Source organism: Prorops nasuta, unplaced genomic scaffold, assembly GCF_024137725.1.
Source record: "Prorops nasuta isolate Cenicafe-Biocafe unplaced genomic scaffold, Cenicafe_Pnas_1.2 PNAS00001, whole genome shotgun sequence".
Lineage (NCBI taxonomy): Eukaryota > Metazoa > Arthropoda > Insecta > Hymenoptera > Bethylidae > Prorops > Prorops nasuta.
In genome coordinates, this window is record NW_027116798.1 from 6,474,055 (window position 1) to 6,489,186 (window position 15,132).

Here is a 15,132-nt window from a genome sequence, read left to right on the forward strand (position 1 = left end):
TCCATGGGTGGGCAGCGGCTGACACATTGCCCACCCATACAGATTGTTTACGTCGTAATACATGAGATATTTCGACGGTTCCGCCGGATCGTAGTCCCGCATGTACCGATTGTTGGCCCTCTCGTAACGATGGGAGCACTGACTCAAACCACCGCGTATACCGCGCTCTACGAACAGCAACATATCCACGTCCGTGAAAAGCTCCAGCCTGATTCCCGTATGCTTCAACATCGCGTCCCAGGTGAAGCCCGGTAGCGTATAATAATGGGCTGGATCCAACTCATAATTTAGCATGCAACTATCGCGAAAACTTTCGAAAACATCGGCCAACAATAGGACATCGGTCTTCAAGTACAGGTCACTGTACTCCCCAAGTGTGCGCATGTGGAATTTGGTCCATACCTCTACGGCATGATTGTATGCTTCCTCGCTGATATCGCTGTCGGTCAGTCTGTTGTGAAACGACTGGCGCGGTGGTAAAGCCGTCTCTTCCAATCTAGCCGCACTATCTACATAGTCGTAAGGAAAAATACCTTTCCTCGTAAGCAAGTCGAACTGCTCGACGCTCAATTCCGAAAATTGTGACCTCAAATTTGTCAGCTGAGATTCCGCCAAGTACGAGCTCAATTTGTCCAAACTGGAGGCCATAAATTTGAACGAATCGATAAATCTCAACTGTATATTATATTTTCGCAAATATTTGGTAAATGAAATGTATTTTTCCTTATGTACAGGCAGCAGATGTACCGATCCCTCGTACAAATTAGCGATCGTCTCGAAGATAAAATGCGAATCATAGCCGGATAAATTGTGAAAAATTACTGGAATGACATGCGAATCTTTGAAATTTAAATTACAATTATTGTGAGCCGGTCCTCTGTATCTGCCGGTCAGATGATCGTGATCGCGAATTCGTAGTTGATTCGGAAGAAACGGCTTTTTGCATATATGACAATTGGGGTCATTATAGTGACGCAATTGTTCGCTAAAACTAAGATTATGCATGGGCACGATAGTACTTAGCGTCTCGCTCGCGATGCGCGCAATGTTCTCGAGCTCGCGTACGAACCATTCGATGCAGTCGGCACCCCGACGAGCGTCGTACCTCGAGAGTGACGCATCGCGAGCACTTTTTAAATAATAGCCTACACTAATAGGTTCATGTCTCTGATAAATATCACTACTACTACTACTACTGTTCGATTGTTCAACTTTCAATAATATGCACTCGAGATCCGCGTATACGACGAATGGCGCTCGTTCCCCATTTTTGATGTTCTTGAAGGAAACCCAGCGATCCTCGGCTTTGCTCGGCAACATCAAGCGGAGATTATCGTTGAGCTGCGCGCAATCCTGCTCGTGCGACTCGAGCCTCTCCACTGTGCGGAAGTAGTGGAGACATCTAAAAAATTTAATATAAAACATATGCAGTTATATTTGTATTTTTTCAGTATTATTATTATTATTATTAATACATACCGATCGCATACATAATGAGCATTTTCTCTCTTGGTGAATTGGCTTCGCACCAGTCTCGAGAGATTCCTTATGCACATAAAATGTGCAGCTCCCTGTTCATCGTTGACGAGAAGAAGATTAGCATGCCTCGATCTCTTCTTCTTCGTCACCTGAAGAGGCACAATTCTGCTTTTTGCGTCGCTATTTTGCTCTTCATTCTCCAAGGTGAAGATGTTCACCGACACGTCGTTATCCACCTCGAATTTCGGAATCTGTTTTAGCGTAGTCGGAAAGGTTAGGCTACCGACGTCTAAAACCGTCCGAAAATGTGGATAAGAGGACGTGCGCTTTGGATTAGCCGTAGGTTTTGCCGGATAGAGTGCCGCCGTCACGGACCACGCGAAACATGCATTATCACTGGTTTCTAAATTTATCAGAGCTTTCCTACTCGTGATAGCGGATGGCAGATTAATTTTACAACCCGCGTGCAACGGGTTAAAACGATTAATGTTAACTAGTAAATAATGAATTTTGTGCAAAGTCCATCCACTATCACGCTCTTGAAATTCACTTAATTTTTGTATAATAACGTCTAAAATGTTTTTCCTATACCAATCACTAAAATTATCAGTCTTATACAATGTAGCATTAGTCGTACTAATGTTTTTATCATCACTCTGGTCCTTAGAGATGAATTGTCCGTTAAATACACAATTAACCTTAACACTATTTGCACTAACAAATACCTTATCTATACGCGTACGCACTAATACTTCCGCGTCTACTAAAAAATCCTTAGGCTCTATATAATTACTATTAACTACCATGCCGCTGCATATTCGACTTCGAAACGCTGAATCAAGCTCCTCCCAGGTAAGTCCTTGTACGTCATTGCTACAACCAGCCCCTGATTTAATATAATTCAATTCTCTCTGCGCTCGTAGCAACAGACACTTTATACACGCGATTTCGGCGAAATTCTTCTGACGCGTTCCAACGGGTAAAGCTTGATCCGCGCTGCTCAATCGTCGAATATGCTCGCGACATTCCAGTACCCACGCGTCGTACTCATTCGCACTATTAATTGTAAAAAATTTTCTTCGCAATTCCGTCGACATTTTGTGTGTTTCTTAAAGAAATGACTATGTCATACGGTGAACAACAACAACAATAAATTAATAATTGCGAATGCGTCTCTCGCGAAGAGTAACGCTTATATATATCGAATAGAGAATGGAAGTAGGGGTATCTACACATCCCATTGTTTCGTCTGAGATGCATACTGACATTGATATACATTGTTTTTTTTTTTTCAGAAGTCTTTTATTCCTTTATATATTGATCATATACAGATTTCATAAAGTAAACATTTTGCAGTGAACATATACCATAATGATTCATACACTTGGGTAACGGTGGTTCGAAATTTTTACTCCATCCAAGACTAAATTTACCCCACTCACACTCCTTCGCATTGTATATATTTTCTAAGTTGCAAATTTTTCTCAACCAATCATATTTCTCCCGTCCTTTCACGAAAATCCAATCCTCTCCCTCGTACGACGTTACATACTTTCTTATTACATCTTTATGCTTGTAATAAGGTGAATGACCGTCGGTCCAATTGAATCCATGTCGATTAAAATAAAGCCAACTTTAAAAAAAAAAAAATTATATACAAAACATTACATTTTTAAAAAAAAATACTTACTCGTTCTGTTCTCTCTCGAGATCGCTCAACCAAGCTTCTTGAAATGGTGGTGAAAATACATTGTGATACACTTCATTATCACGCAACACCGCAAATTCTTTAACTATAAAACTCTTGTCGGTCAATACAAAACCTTGAAAATCAACGAATGTCGGTGTCATTATCGTCGTCGTCGTCGTCGTCGTCAATCGCTCGATGCAAGAATGAACGATCTTTTTTTTGTCGCATTTAAGAAAATTTTTTTCCCCCTCCAACAGGGGAACAAATAACGTATTAAAATTTAATGTTTTTAAAAGGAGGGGATAATTTCTAAGAAAATTTTTTCCCCATTGTTACCTATAGTTTCTTCACAGTATAATACAATAGGAAAAAAAATATCTTCTAGAGATTAAGAAAGAAAGGACTTCTTATCAAATGTAACTTTATATTTTAAAGAAACGATAAAATCTTTCTCTCTACGGAGATATTTCTTCGAATGTTTCATTTCAGTTTTTTTCTTCATCGAGAATAGCACGAGCGCAACAATGTATAGAATAACTCACATAATGGATGTAGAAGGTTTCTTAGTTTATAAAAAAGAACTTAAATATAAAGATATAGCTATAATTGATTTAAAAAGTAACCAAATTTCTTACGCATCGTTTCGTTTGCGTGACAGTATGAAAAATCTTAGTGAGAAAGACAAAAAAACTGTGTGGTATTTGCTCAATATGGTTCATGGTATAAAATATAGTGATACGGGATTCGAGAAATACGAGCAGGAGGATGTGGAAGATTTTATTAGAGGTTGCCTAACGTGCGAGAATCCCGTAGTAGCCTACAAGGGAGGGAACATTGAAAAAAATCTATTGAATAGGATGAATGTGGATAATATTAATTTAGAAGTGTATGGTTGTCCTAAGTTTAAGGATTTAATTAAATTATATGATTTTGAAAAAACTCCGTGCAATTTACACGTTCGAGAGAAGAACTTGGACAATGAACGTATCCACTGTCCTTACGAGGAGGTGTCAGTTTTTGCCAAGTGGATAAAAGCAAATATGTGATTCTTTAAAAACTATTTAGAGAAATAAAGAGGAGAACACAAGTCCTCAATTCTTCATTCAATCTTATACCGTTGTCGGTGCTGCACACAGGAAAAAAAAAATGAGCTGCGAAAAGTGTAAATTAATCATGATTCAAGAGGATATTGTTCCTCTTTCACCCACTCTTCCCAGAGAATTGACAGAGGAATACGTCAATCGAATTAACGATTTTTTCAATCGTTACTTCGAAGAGTATGAACGGAAACTGCATCTTTATTTGCATAAAAACTGTAAGTATTTATTTTTACATTTTTTTCATAATTATTGTTTGTTTCTTTGTTTTTTTTTTTTTTAAATAAAGTGAAGAAAGACGAAGAAAAACAGGCTGAGGAAAAAGATATTGAGTTAAAGGAGACGAAGAAGGAAGAGGAGGAGGAAAAAGATATTGAGTCAAAGCAGACGAAGAAGGAAGAGGAGAAAAAAGTAGAGGAGGAAGAATGTAAGTATTTATTTTATCTTTTTTTTACCTTTTCATAATTATTATTATTATTACCTGTTTGTATTTTTAAAATAAAGTGAAGAAAGACGAAGAGAAAGAGACTAGGGAAGATATTGAGTCAAAGGATATGAAGAAGGAAGAAGAAGAGGAGAAAAAAATGGAGGAGGAGGAGGAGAAAGATATTGAGTCAAAGCAAACGAAGAAGGAAGAGGAGAAAAAAGTAGTGGAGAAGGAGGAGGAGGAAAAAGATATTGCTTCAAAGCAGACTAAGAGAGAAGAAGAAGAGGAACCACCACATTTCTTTTTCTTTTACTATTAAATTATTTTATCTAACAAATTGAAAAAATATCATTGTAAATTAACCTCTACTATTTCTTTTATCAAATAAATTGAAAAATATTATTGTAAATATACCTTTTACTAATTCATCTGGAGTTAACGGAAAGAAACCTAATACGTATTGAGAAATGGATATAAACTTCTCTCCGCATTGATAATGAGATGTAAACTTCATCCGAAGTGGAGAGAGAAAGCTAATATGTATTGATAAAGATATGTAAACTTCATCTGGAATACGTAGAGGAGAGCACTCTTCACTTCAGTCTTCAGTGAGACATCATGAGTTCCACACGACCAATAAGCTTACCTGACAAGAAACTAACATTAAAGGATTTAGAAAAAAAATATTGCAAACCAGTTGCAATAGTAAGGCCATTTCGGCATAATGAAGAACAGCAGCAGCAGCCGCAGCAGCAGCAGCAGCAGCAATCAGTTCTAAGAGGGTATCGCTTGATACTTGAACAGCAGCAGCACCAGCAGCCACTGCGGCGACCACATTCGCTGCCCGTAGCCCTGCAGATGCCGCCCGCAGCGGTGCAACCTGCAGCGGACCAACCTGCAGCGGACCAACCTGCAGCGGAGCAACCTGCAGGGGAGCAACCTGCAGTCTCGCGTAGGAGGCAATTGTTATTACGGTTACGTAATATGCAGCCTATGTGAGCTTGTGGGTTGTATGACAGACAGTCACCACCACCAAATCGGTAAGAGTTAATAAAAGTCAAAGACTAATAAAATATAAAAAAAAAAAAAAAAAAAAATGGCTTAATAGCGAAGGAATCTCGCATTCACTTTTTCTCTCGCAGCGATTTATTAAATCGTAGTACTACTTTTGTTCGACAAAGAGTGCTTTTAATGTAGTATAGAAGCTACTTAAATAATTTTTTTTAATTATAGATGCTGTTGCTGTTGCTGTTGCTGTTTTTATTGGAATTCTACAGGACGTACAATTCCTGGTTTATTTATATATTTTTATAAGTAAATTTGTATTTCAATAAAGAGGGTTTTTTATGCCGAAAGGCTTTTTCCCTTACATTGGTGTTTCTTCAATTACCTCTCCACCAATCCACTGTACCCTGTAATATATAAGTATTGCAAATAAAAAAGAAAAAAAAAAAAATGTAAATCATAACATAAAACCCTTGAAGATTTCCATTCAACCGACATCGGACGATGCTTCGACTGAAATATTCCAGGGGGATCTACAGCTTGAAAACTGTTCTGAATGTTGTCGTGTTTTTCACATACGTCCCAACCACTTTTCTGAAGTTAAGGTCACGTAGGCTCCGCTCTTATTACAGAGCGGATGGTAAGTATCTGCGACGATAGATATACAAATGAATATGACGATCGTCAAAGATACTGTAACATAAATAAGGGGGAGCGATCACTGCATCGCTCTCTACGAATGTTCTTTCTCTCTTTCTCTTTCCAGTACGAGTCCATTTCGCATACATTGTTGCAGAGCGCGATAATGTATTAAGTAACGCGTCTTATCGTTTAAAGTAACCAACTGCTTCTCTTGGCTCGCACATGGCAGTTTCTCTCCTTCTCTCTCTAAGGCGTTCACTGCTTACCGTAAGAGGGGGGAGGCCACTTGTGTACCCTACGAGTTTAACGTCGGGGGAACGCGATAATGCGCACAACCGCATGCGCACAACCACACGAGGAGAGGGGGCAATTCCCCTACTTCCCTTGTCCCCGCGGGACCCCGACCCCCTCGCCACGCGGTCATAGAACCATCCTAGCCTATCTACTAAGGTGTCTACAACCGGGTAAACATATTAAAAATGTCCATGTGTATCCTTATACACCCTCTTTACAATTACGAACAACAGAGGAAACTAGAATTCATGCATTAACTGCTTTTAATAACAAAGAAGCTTGCATGGGAGTCTATGGTCCAACCTCATTATCTGTTTTTGTTTATGATTATATTCGAACAACAAATGTAGACATCATGCATTGCGGGTACTTAGGTCTTGCAAAAAAATTAATATATCTATGGTTTGAACCCAAATTTCGAAAAGAACGATGGTCTATCACGCATAGAATAAGTGATGTAAATAACCTCTTATCCGAAATTAAACCACCTAAATATGTTAAGCGTTTGCCTAGAGTGATTAGTGACTATGCATATTGGAAAGCTTCGGAAATGAAATGGTGGTTATTATATTATTCATTGCCAATTCTTAATAATATATTGAACGTTGAATATTATAATCACCATAAACTGTTAGTTATGAGTATTTATCTGTTAAATAAAACTAGTGTGAATTCGCAAAATATTAATGATGCAGAACGTTTTTTAATTGAATATATAAGCCGTTTTTCGTCTCTTTATAATTTAAAATATATGAGTGCTAATGTCCATCAACTTTTACATTTGTCTGAAACAGTCAAAAATTTTGGTCCGCTATGGTTAACCTCATGTTTTTCGTTCGAAGATATAAATGGAAAACTTAAAAATTTAATACATGGTACAAAACAGGGACAATTACAAATTTGTAGTGCTATATCTTTAATAGCGAGTTTTAAATATTTAAAGGACAAACATGTAGGTAAAGAAACCGATGTATACAGCTTTATTGAAAAATTGGCCCGTCATAATAAAACGAGTAAATTAACTCAGATAACGAACAAATCGTTTATAGTTGGAGGGATAAAAAAAATGAATATATTAACTGATGATTTACAAAGAGCATTGGAGCTTCAACATATCAATTATTTAAATTATTTTATATTTCATAAACTATTAAATAATAAGATTTTATATGCTTCAAAATCCTACGTCGAAAAGTTCAAAACAAATTGCAGTGTGGTACAATATATTTTTAACAACAAACGCTACTATGGTCAAATAATTTTGTTTATTAAATGTTGTAATTGTATAAATTGTTGCACGTTCAATTGTATTGCGCAATCCTATTATGCGTTAATACAAAGTTTTACGACATCTTATGCGTTTTCCGTAAATTATAAAAATAAAGCATATGATATACCGTACATATACAAATATATTGTTTCAGAAGAAAATCCAATTTTAATTAATATAGATAGTATTTCTCAATCTTGCTTTTCTATTAAAATAAAAACAGTGTGCGAAACAGTGCCTCAAGTTGGCTCCGAACCTGTGGTCAGAAAGGAAGGCCTTATTCTAAAATAAAGTATTCAAAGCCAGGTTATGTGGTAAAAGAGTTTTTATTTAATAAATAAAATATATACAAAAGTTTACAATATTTTTTCAAAAGAACCGCTAAGTTAAAAATGATCGACTTCCTAGGGAATTTGTCGTCGTCAAATTCTAGGGAATTTCGGTAGACGAAGTTTCCCAAGAACCCCAGAGACTAGAATTCCCCAAAAAGGAGCGCGGACTTATAAGCTCCCGGACTGGACAATTTCCCTAGGGTATTCCCTAGTAAAATCCCCAGCCCCGGGAGGAAGCGAAGTTGGAGAAGTGGTTTTAGGGAAGGGGAAGTCCCCTTGCCCTTCGGCCGCCTTCTCCAAGAGCTCTAGTGGCTCCGAGCCACCCCAACCCTTAGGGTGAATTCTACCCCTCCCACTACCCGACTCGTCGAGAGCCCTGGACTTGGGGGTCGGAACACTGGGTCCGAGGTAGTCCTCGGAGGCAGTGTGGAGGGGAAGGAGAGGGTTGAACTTCTCCCGGGCAGTCCCCGGAGAAATCTCCCTTAAGGAGGGAGGAATGTGCCGCAGAGGGGTAGTCCCCTCTTGGTAGGCAGTGGGTGGTGGGTGATACTTACTAAAGTATCCCAAAAAGTTGCCCAAGTGGAGGCGCTGCCGAGAAGGCGAACAAAAGCTGCTGCGGTGCCGTTGAGGCGAAAAAAGCTGCTTCGTTGCTGCGGTTGCTGCTGCTACACAGCTGTCGAGCAAGGCGAGGGTGCGATGGGTCCTTATCAAGGACCCATCTATATAATTACGCGACACTAATCTTGCCAGCGAGAGAGCTGCCGCGGGCGCTGGCCACCTAGTGGCCAAGCGCGCAAGTAGTGTCGCTTCGCGGCCGCGACGCACCAGGGCCAGAAGACGCGCAAGCGCGCCGCGGAGAGAGAGACAGATAGAGCGGCTAGACGCTGTCGGTCTAGCCGTCTATTGTGAGCGCAATAGAGATGGGAGATATAACAGAGAAATGCGGAATCTACTTCGCAACATTTTCTGCTCCTCCCAATCTCGAACAAACAGGTAATGAATGTTGTTATTATGTAGCTGAACCAGCAAACATTTCTGAAACTGAATAATAAAACTACAACTAATTTGTATTATTATTTCAATTTCTAAGACTATCGTTTTAAACATTTTAGTCAATAAAGCAGCAATAAAAAAATTTCAATTACCACTGATTACTTTGACTAAAATGATGCTGATGATATATTGCTAAACCATTTTAAAGTATTATTGATCTACAATAACATGACTATATAGAGACTGAAATTTCTGTTTCCAAATATTTTGTCTCGTCTTCTTCATGAAACATTGAGTTTCGTTAAACAAGTCGTATCACACAAAAAATTTTTGTACGCATCGTTCTACAAATTTTCTATCTTTTTTTGATCATAATTCGATCTAAAACTAACAGATGACTTATATGATCAATTTTATATTGTGGCAATGCAGATCTAAAAATGATCAGATTTTCAAAAATTTCAGGCATCGCATTTAATCAATTTAGGATCATTTTTTAATCAAATTCTGATCACTTTTTAATCGTATTGATCATTAAGTTGTTTGATGAGATTTGATCATATATGATCGTACTCTGATCGCATCTTGATCAAACTTAGATCTGTTAAACCAATTTCTTCAAAGCTTTTTATTATCAAGAAAACGTCGTGAAATGATCTAAAAGTGATCGTCAAAATTTGATAAAAGAACGACCATTGGGTCTTATTCCCGCGATCAAAAATTGATCACTTATAATCTTTATCAGAATTTGATCTAATTTTAATCAAATAAAGGTCAAACATTTTTACACGGGATTACATGTGAAATATTGAAATAATGAATTCCTTTCATATTTACACATCTACATGATTTTATTATAATTTTCATCAACTATATGAGTTCTAAATCCAAAATTGTATGCCCAAAATCACCTGCAAATCCTTCCCTCTCAAGGATTTTCTTATGATTTGACTCATTTTTCCACCTTTTTCTTAACTGTCACTCTCAATATCAACTTTGTATTATGGCACTTTCTCCAGCACATTAGTGCCATTTGTATTTTCTTTTCATCAATATAAACTAGAAAATACACAAATTAATGCAATGGAAGCCTCTATTATAGATATACTGCTTTCATTTTCCCAAATTTATTCACTGTATTATGTATCGCATGGAAAATATTAAAATGATGACTCCATTTCATTGTTTCACTTCTAGATGATGTTTTCATTATACTTCTTATTTAATAGACTTATATATTTCAAAAGTTTATGCCCAAAATCACCTGCAAGCCTTTCATTATCAAGAATTGGTCTCCAAATTTGTTAATTTCTCTACCTTTTTCTTAGATTTAACTCTCACCATTAACTTTGCATTATGGCTCTTACTATGGCAAACTGATATCATTTCTGATTTCATATATTTAATATTACAGCTCAAGCCTGCACAGTGACACAATAAACACGTTATTATAATTCAATCTGAAATAAAATCTCACTAAGTTTCAAAAAATATATTACATATTATATTATAAATATCAATGTTATACTTATAAGAAATTAAATCATTTTTTTGCAGATAATAATAATTACTTTCTACTCTGATTAGGGAAGCGTAGATAAATATTAGGTTTTAATACTTTTTTATATTATAATTGAATATTAAGTAACGATTAGCAAATATTCATCTACTTTTCTTTAATCGTAGTAATAAGAAAGTTTTATTGTTTCCTCGATAATTGTTTGTATATATGATATAACATATAGGACAGTTAAATTCCACATCAGTTTAAAGAAAAAACAGTTAAACATGCATTTTGTTAATGATTTCAATATCTGGAAGTATAGCATATGATTTTCAAATACCTTAACAGTTTCTTGCAAGTAATATGCTCCTGATAATCACCGATGCACATAAATGTTGAAAGTATACTTCTCCTTGGCACAGTGTTGAAAATATGTAAATATTAATCTTACTTCACCCAATCACCTTTATTCTCAACAATGAAAATAGAAATGTTCTATCTTAATTTATCTGAAAAAGAAATTTCGCAAAGTACCACAAAGTAAACTAACATCCTGTATTATAAAATGTAATGTTATACTTATTTAATAATTGTCAACTCCTTATATCATTATTATTCGAATATATTTGTCATTTTAAAAAAGAAACACATTCACTAACATTATAATGAACAATCTCACTGCATTAAATATACATAACCATACATTACTATTGACAGTTAACAAGTCACCGGATTAGTTATATCGATTACATCGATTTTATTTGATAGTTCACAACCATTATTTTGTCGTTGAGTTTAACTGGTTGGCAACAATGAGAAAAAATGACGTCATTTTCCTCTTAGTGGCCAACTTCAGCCCGAGACATATATGCTGGCTGGAGAAGAAGATGACGGAAAGGAATGAAATTTGTCGTTATATATATAGCTAACAGAGTATGAGATCTCTTGATTGCGTGAACCGATTTTGATGTTCATGTGCTCAAATGAAAGCTTGTTCAAAACCAGTGTAAGAAAAGCTTTACTTGAATCATGACAACAGATTATTTACGGAGATAAATCGATTTGAAAATTGGGAAGGCCAAACTAGCTGTATAAGAAAAGTAGTGCCTCGACGGCGGTATAGACATGACTTTATCTACTTATACATGTACCTGCCGTCGAGACACTACCGTGTCTCTTGATTGTCTTTATAAAGAGGATTTATAACTAGTATAAAGCAATACTTTTATTTTCATGCTTATATTTATTACAAATAATTTGATTTAATTTTTAAATTTTTAGATCAATATGTGATCGCTTTAATGTTGGCAGAAGCACAGCTCTTTATGTAACTAGGCGAGTTGTTAGAGCTCTTGTTGATTTAGTACCTGCTGTCATTAAATGGCCGAAAACGAACGTGCGCAGGAAGTTTGGGAGGGATTTAAAAGCACGAGGGGCTTTCCGAATATCATAGTGGCGATAGACGGTACTCACATTAATATTCCAGCTCCAAAAAACAATCCCGAGTCTTATGTGAATCGGAAAGGTCATCATTCCATTTAACTCCAAGTATGTTTATTGATTGATTGAAAAACATAAAGTTTTAAGGCAAATTTAATAAAATATAAAGAATATTTTTTCCCTTATTTATATTTGTCTTTTCATGCAGGCTATTTGTGATAATAAAGGGTTATTCACTCATTGCTATACAGGGCAAGTTGGATACGTTCACGATCAATGCATATTTCGTCAATCTGAGGTGCAAAGTTACCTAGGCAATATAATAAAGTTCCCCGAATCCTGCCATTTAGTTGGACAACTGGCTTATAAATTGCACGAGAACTTAATGACACCTTATCGCGATAATGGCCATTTAACAAGACAACAACGCAATTATAATTTTTGCCATTCATCAGCCAGAATTACAATTGAAAGAGCTTTGGGATTACTAAAAGGTCGATTTCGATGCCTTCTTACAACACTTGCTATGAATCGAGTTGATTTAATACCGAGTTTTATTCTCGCCTGCTGTGTGCTGCATAAAATGTTTAACTAGAGAAGACGAGTTAAACATTGCATTTAATGAAAATGAAAAAGATGATGAAAAAATTAAGAACACAAATGCTACTAATATTACTTCTGCAGCTTCTGCAAAAAGGGATTTGATCTGTCACTCACTAAGAATCACATGCGTAACATGGTGTTAAAATTAATATGTAATATGTAATTAGTAATAATCGTACAAAGTGTTTCTATTTATCTTATTACTCTTAATACATCAAATTATATTTAATAATAAATCTAACATGCTAATAACTTACTTAATTGACTAGCAATATCTTAAAGTTCAAATTATAAAAATAGTATAAAAATGTTTAATTAGTTTTAAATTGTTCAAAAATATATATCCTGGAAATATAAAATCATACATTTATTATAAAAATATAAATTGTAATTTATGTGAAAAGTTATATATTACAGCTTTTGAAATACTTGATCGAGCTTCTCTATTAGCTTCCTTTTTATTTCCATCTTCTCTCTATGTCTTTCTTTTCGTCCTTCTTTAATCTGTTGCATACGTTGAGTTATATCTGATATATTGCTAGCCTTGCGTTTCCGTATTAACATAAATAAATATATCTTTTAACAAGAAACCTTATTAAAATATTAAAGATTTGCATTATTTTTAAAATATACTATCGAATATTATATAAATTTAACTATATTAAATATACTTTCGTTAAGCAAAGTGGTTTACTTAAACTTTATTCTTTAGTGTATTTATCAACAGTCAAAAGTCTAATCTAATTAAAATGAACAAATTACGTGTTGTGCTACGAGGTAAAGTTTCAGCGTCATTAACATGCATTGACTGCATCGAAGTGCTACTTGAGATACTTCCATTGATTCTACCTGTGGAAGAAATCATAGATAGTGGTGCCATATACGGTTTATCACCTACAAGATTGTCCATTACCTAAAAATTTATAAAATTATTTTTATCTCTACTAAGTAAGCAAATAAATAACATTTACTTCCAAATATGTCCAGTCGCGTTTATTAGTTCTAGATTGTCTATTATGATCTTTTACGGATTTATATGTCCTTTTCATTGTGTTCAATCTCGTAGCACATTGTTTGCCTGTAACTCTGTTACCCTTAGAATTCATAATATCAGCAATTTCTTGCCAGGCCATTTTGTGGCTTATTTTTCCAGAATGCATTTTATTTTCTCGTTGCTTGTATTCATTTAATAATAATAAAATAGCTTCATGTTTCCATCGGAAAGTTGTTGAATTCAATTTTAAAGTAGTAACATTGTATTGTGTATAATTAAACATTTAAATCACAAAATATTATGATTACACACAAATAATAACTAATGTTTATATATACAATTTGGGATTTCTTAAAGAAGTACAGAATAAATTTATTACTCGCATATATTCTGATATTTTTTGATTACTAATAAGTATAAGCTGACAACGTTTTAACTAAATGTTTTAGAACAACATTTTTCGTTAGCAAACAGTGATATAATTATTTTTAAGAACAAATGAAAACGGAAACCCCAGTTTAATTACTGTGTGCATATATTTAACTAGAAAATATGTAATAACTTTTCTTTTCATTTTGCTTTCCTATTCGATTTCTATTTCATTTACAGGTTCTATAATATAACTTTGACTTGTATTTTGAATTGGAATGTAGTAGCAAATGCATTGCAGATTTTTAACACCAATTACTAAAATATCTTCTGGTTTTGAAACACTATGTATATAATTAAGATTTTCATTTTCCTCTGAAACTTCATATTTTTGCACAATTGCAAATATATTCATGTTGCATTTGCACATACTTATGCACATGCAACTTGAACTTTTTACAAAATATTTTATTTTTCCAAAATAATATCTATTGTTATAGAAGTACTTGCAAACTGTCGAGTCTGATTTAAGAGTGCGACTATAACCTTCAGAATAAAAGATATTACCATTTTTTATTAACTTATAAAATTTATAAAAATTATTGTCATAAATGTTTAAGTTTTTTAGTAATAATTTATCATGAGGGGTAATGTCATATTTGTGATATTTTCCAGAAATAAAAATTTCTTCTGTAATTTTGTACAGTGATCTTGATCTATTGTTTTCTAATTTTTCGTATATATTTTTATTTGTTATGCCTTGTTGGGTCAAAAATATGGATGCATATTGTGTAACTGCATTGCATATTTGTATCTCTGGCTTTTTACTCCCATGAATGAACTTAATTAATTTGCCATTTATGTCTTCGAAAGGAAAGCATGAAGTGACAAATAATGGCCCAAAATCCTCCACTATTTGGGGAAAATGGATTAACGAATGTATGGAACAATACATGTATCGTTTACCATATAGTTTTTCGAATTGTTCTACAA

The 15,132-nt window shown here is 34.9% G+C and overlaps 1 protein-coding gene and 1 pseudogene across 1 annotated transcript in view; both read left to right on the forward strand.

Moving 5' to 3' along the window:
* LOC136774330 (diacylglycerol kinase theta) overlaps positions 1-15,132 on the forward strand; it is a 2,104,019-nt gene that overhangs the window by 353,230 nt on the left and 1,735,657 nt on the right. The window lies entirely within an intron of this gene.
* LOC136774437 (putative nuclease HARBI1) lies at positions 11,212-12,919 on the forward strand (annotated as a pseudogene).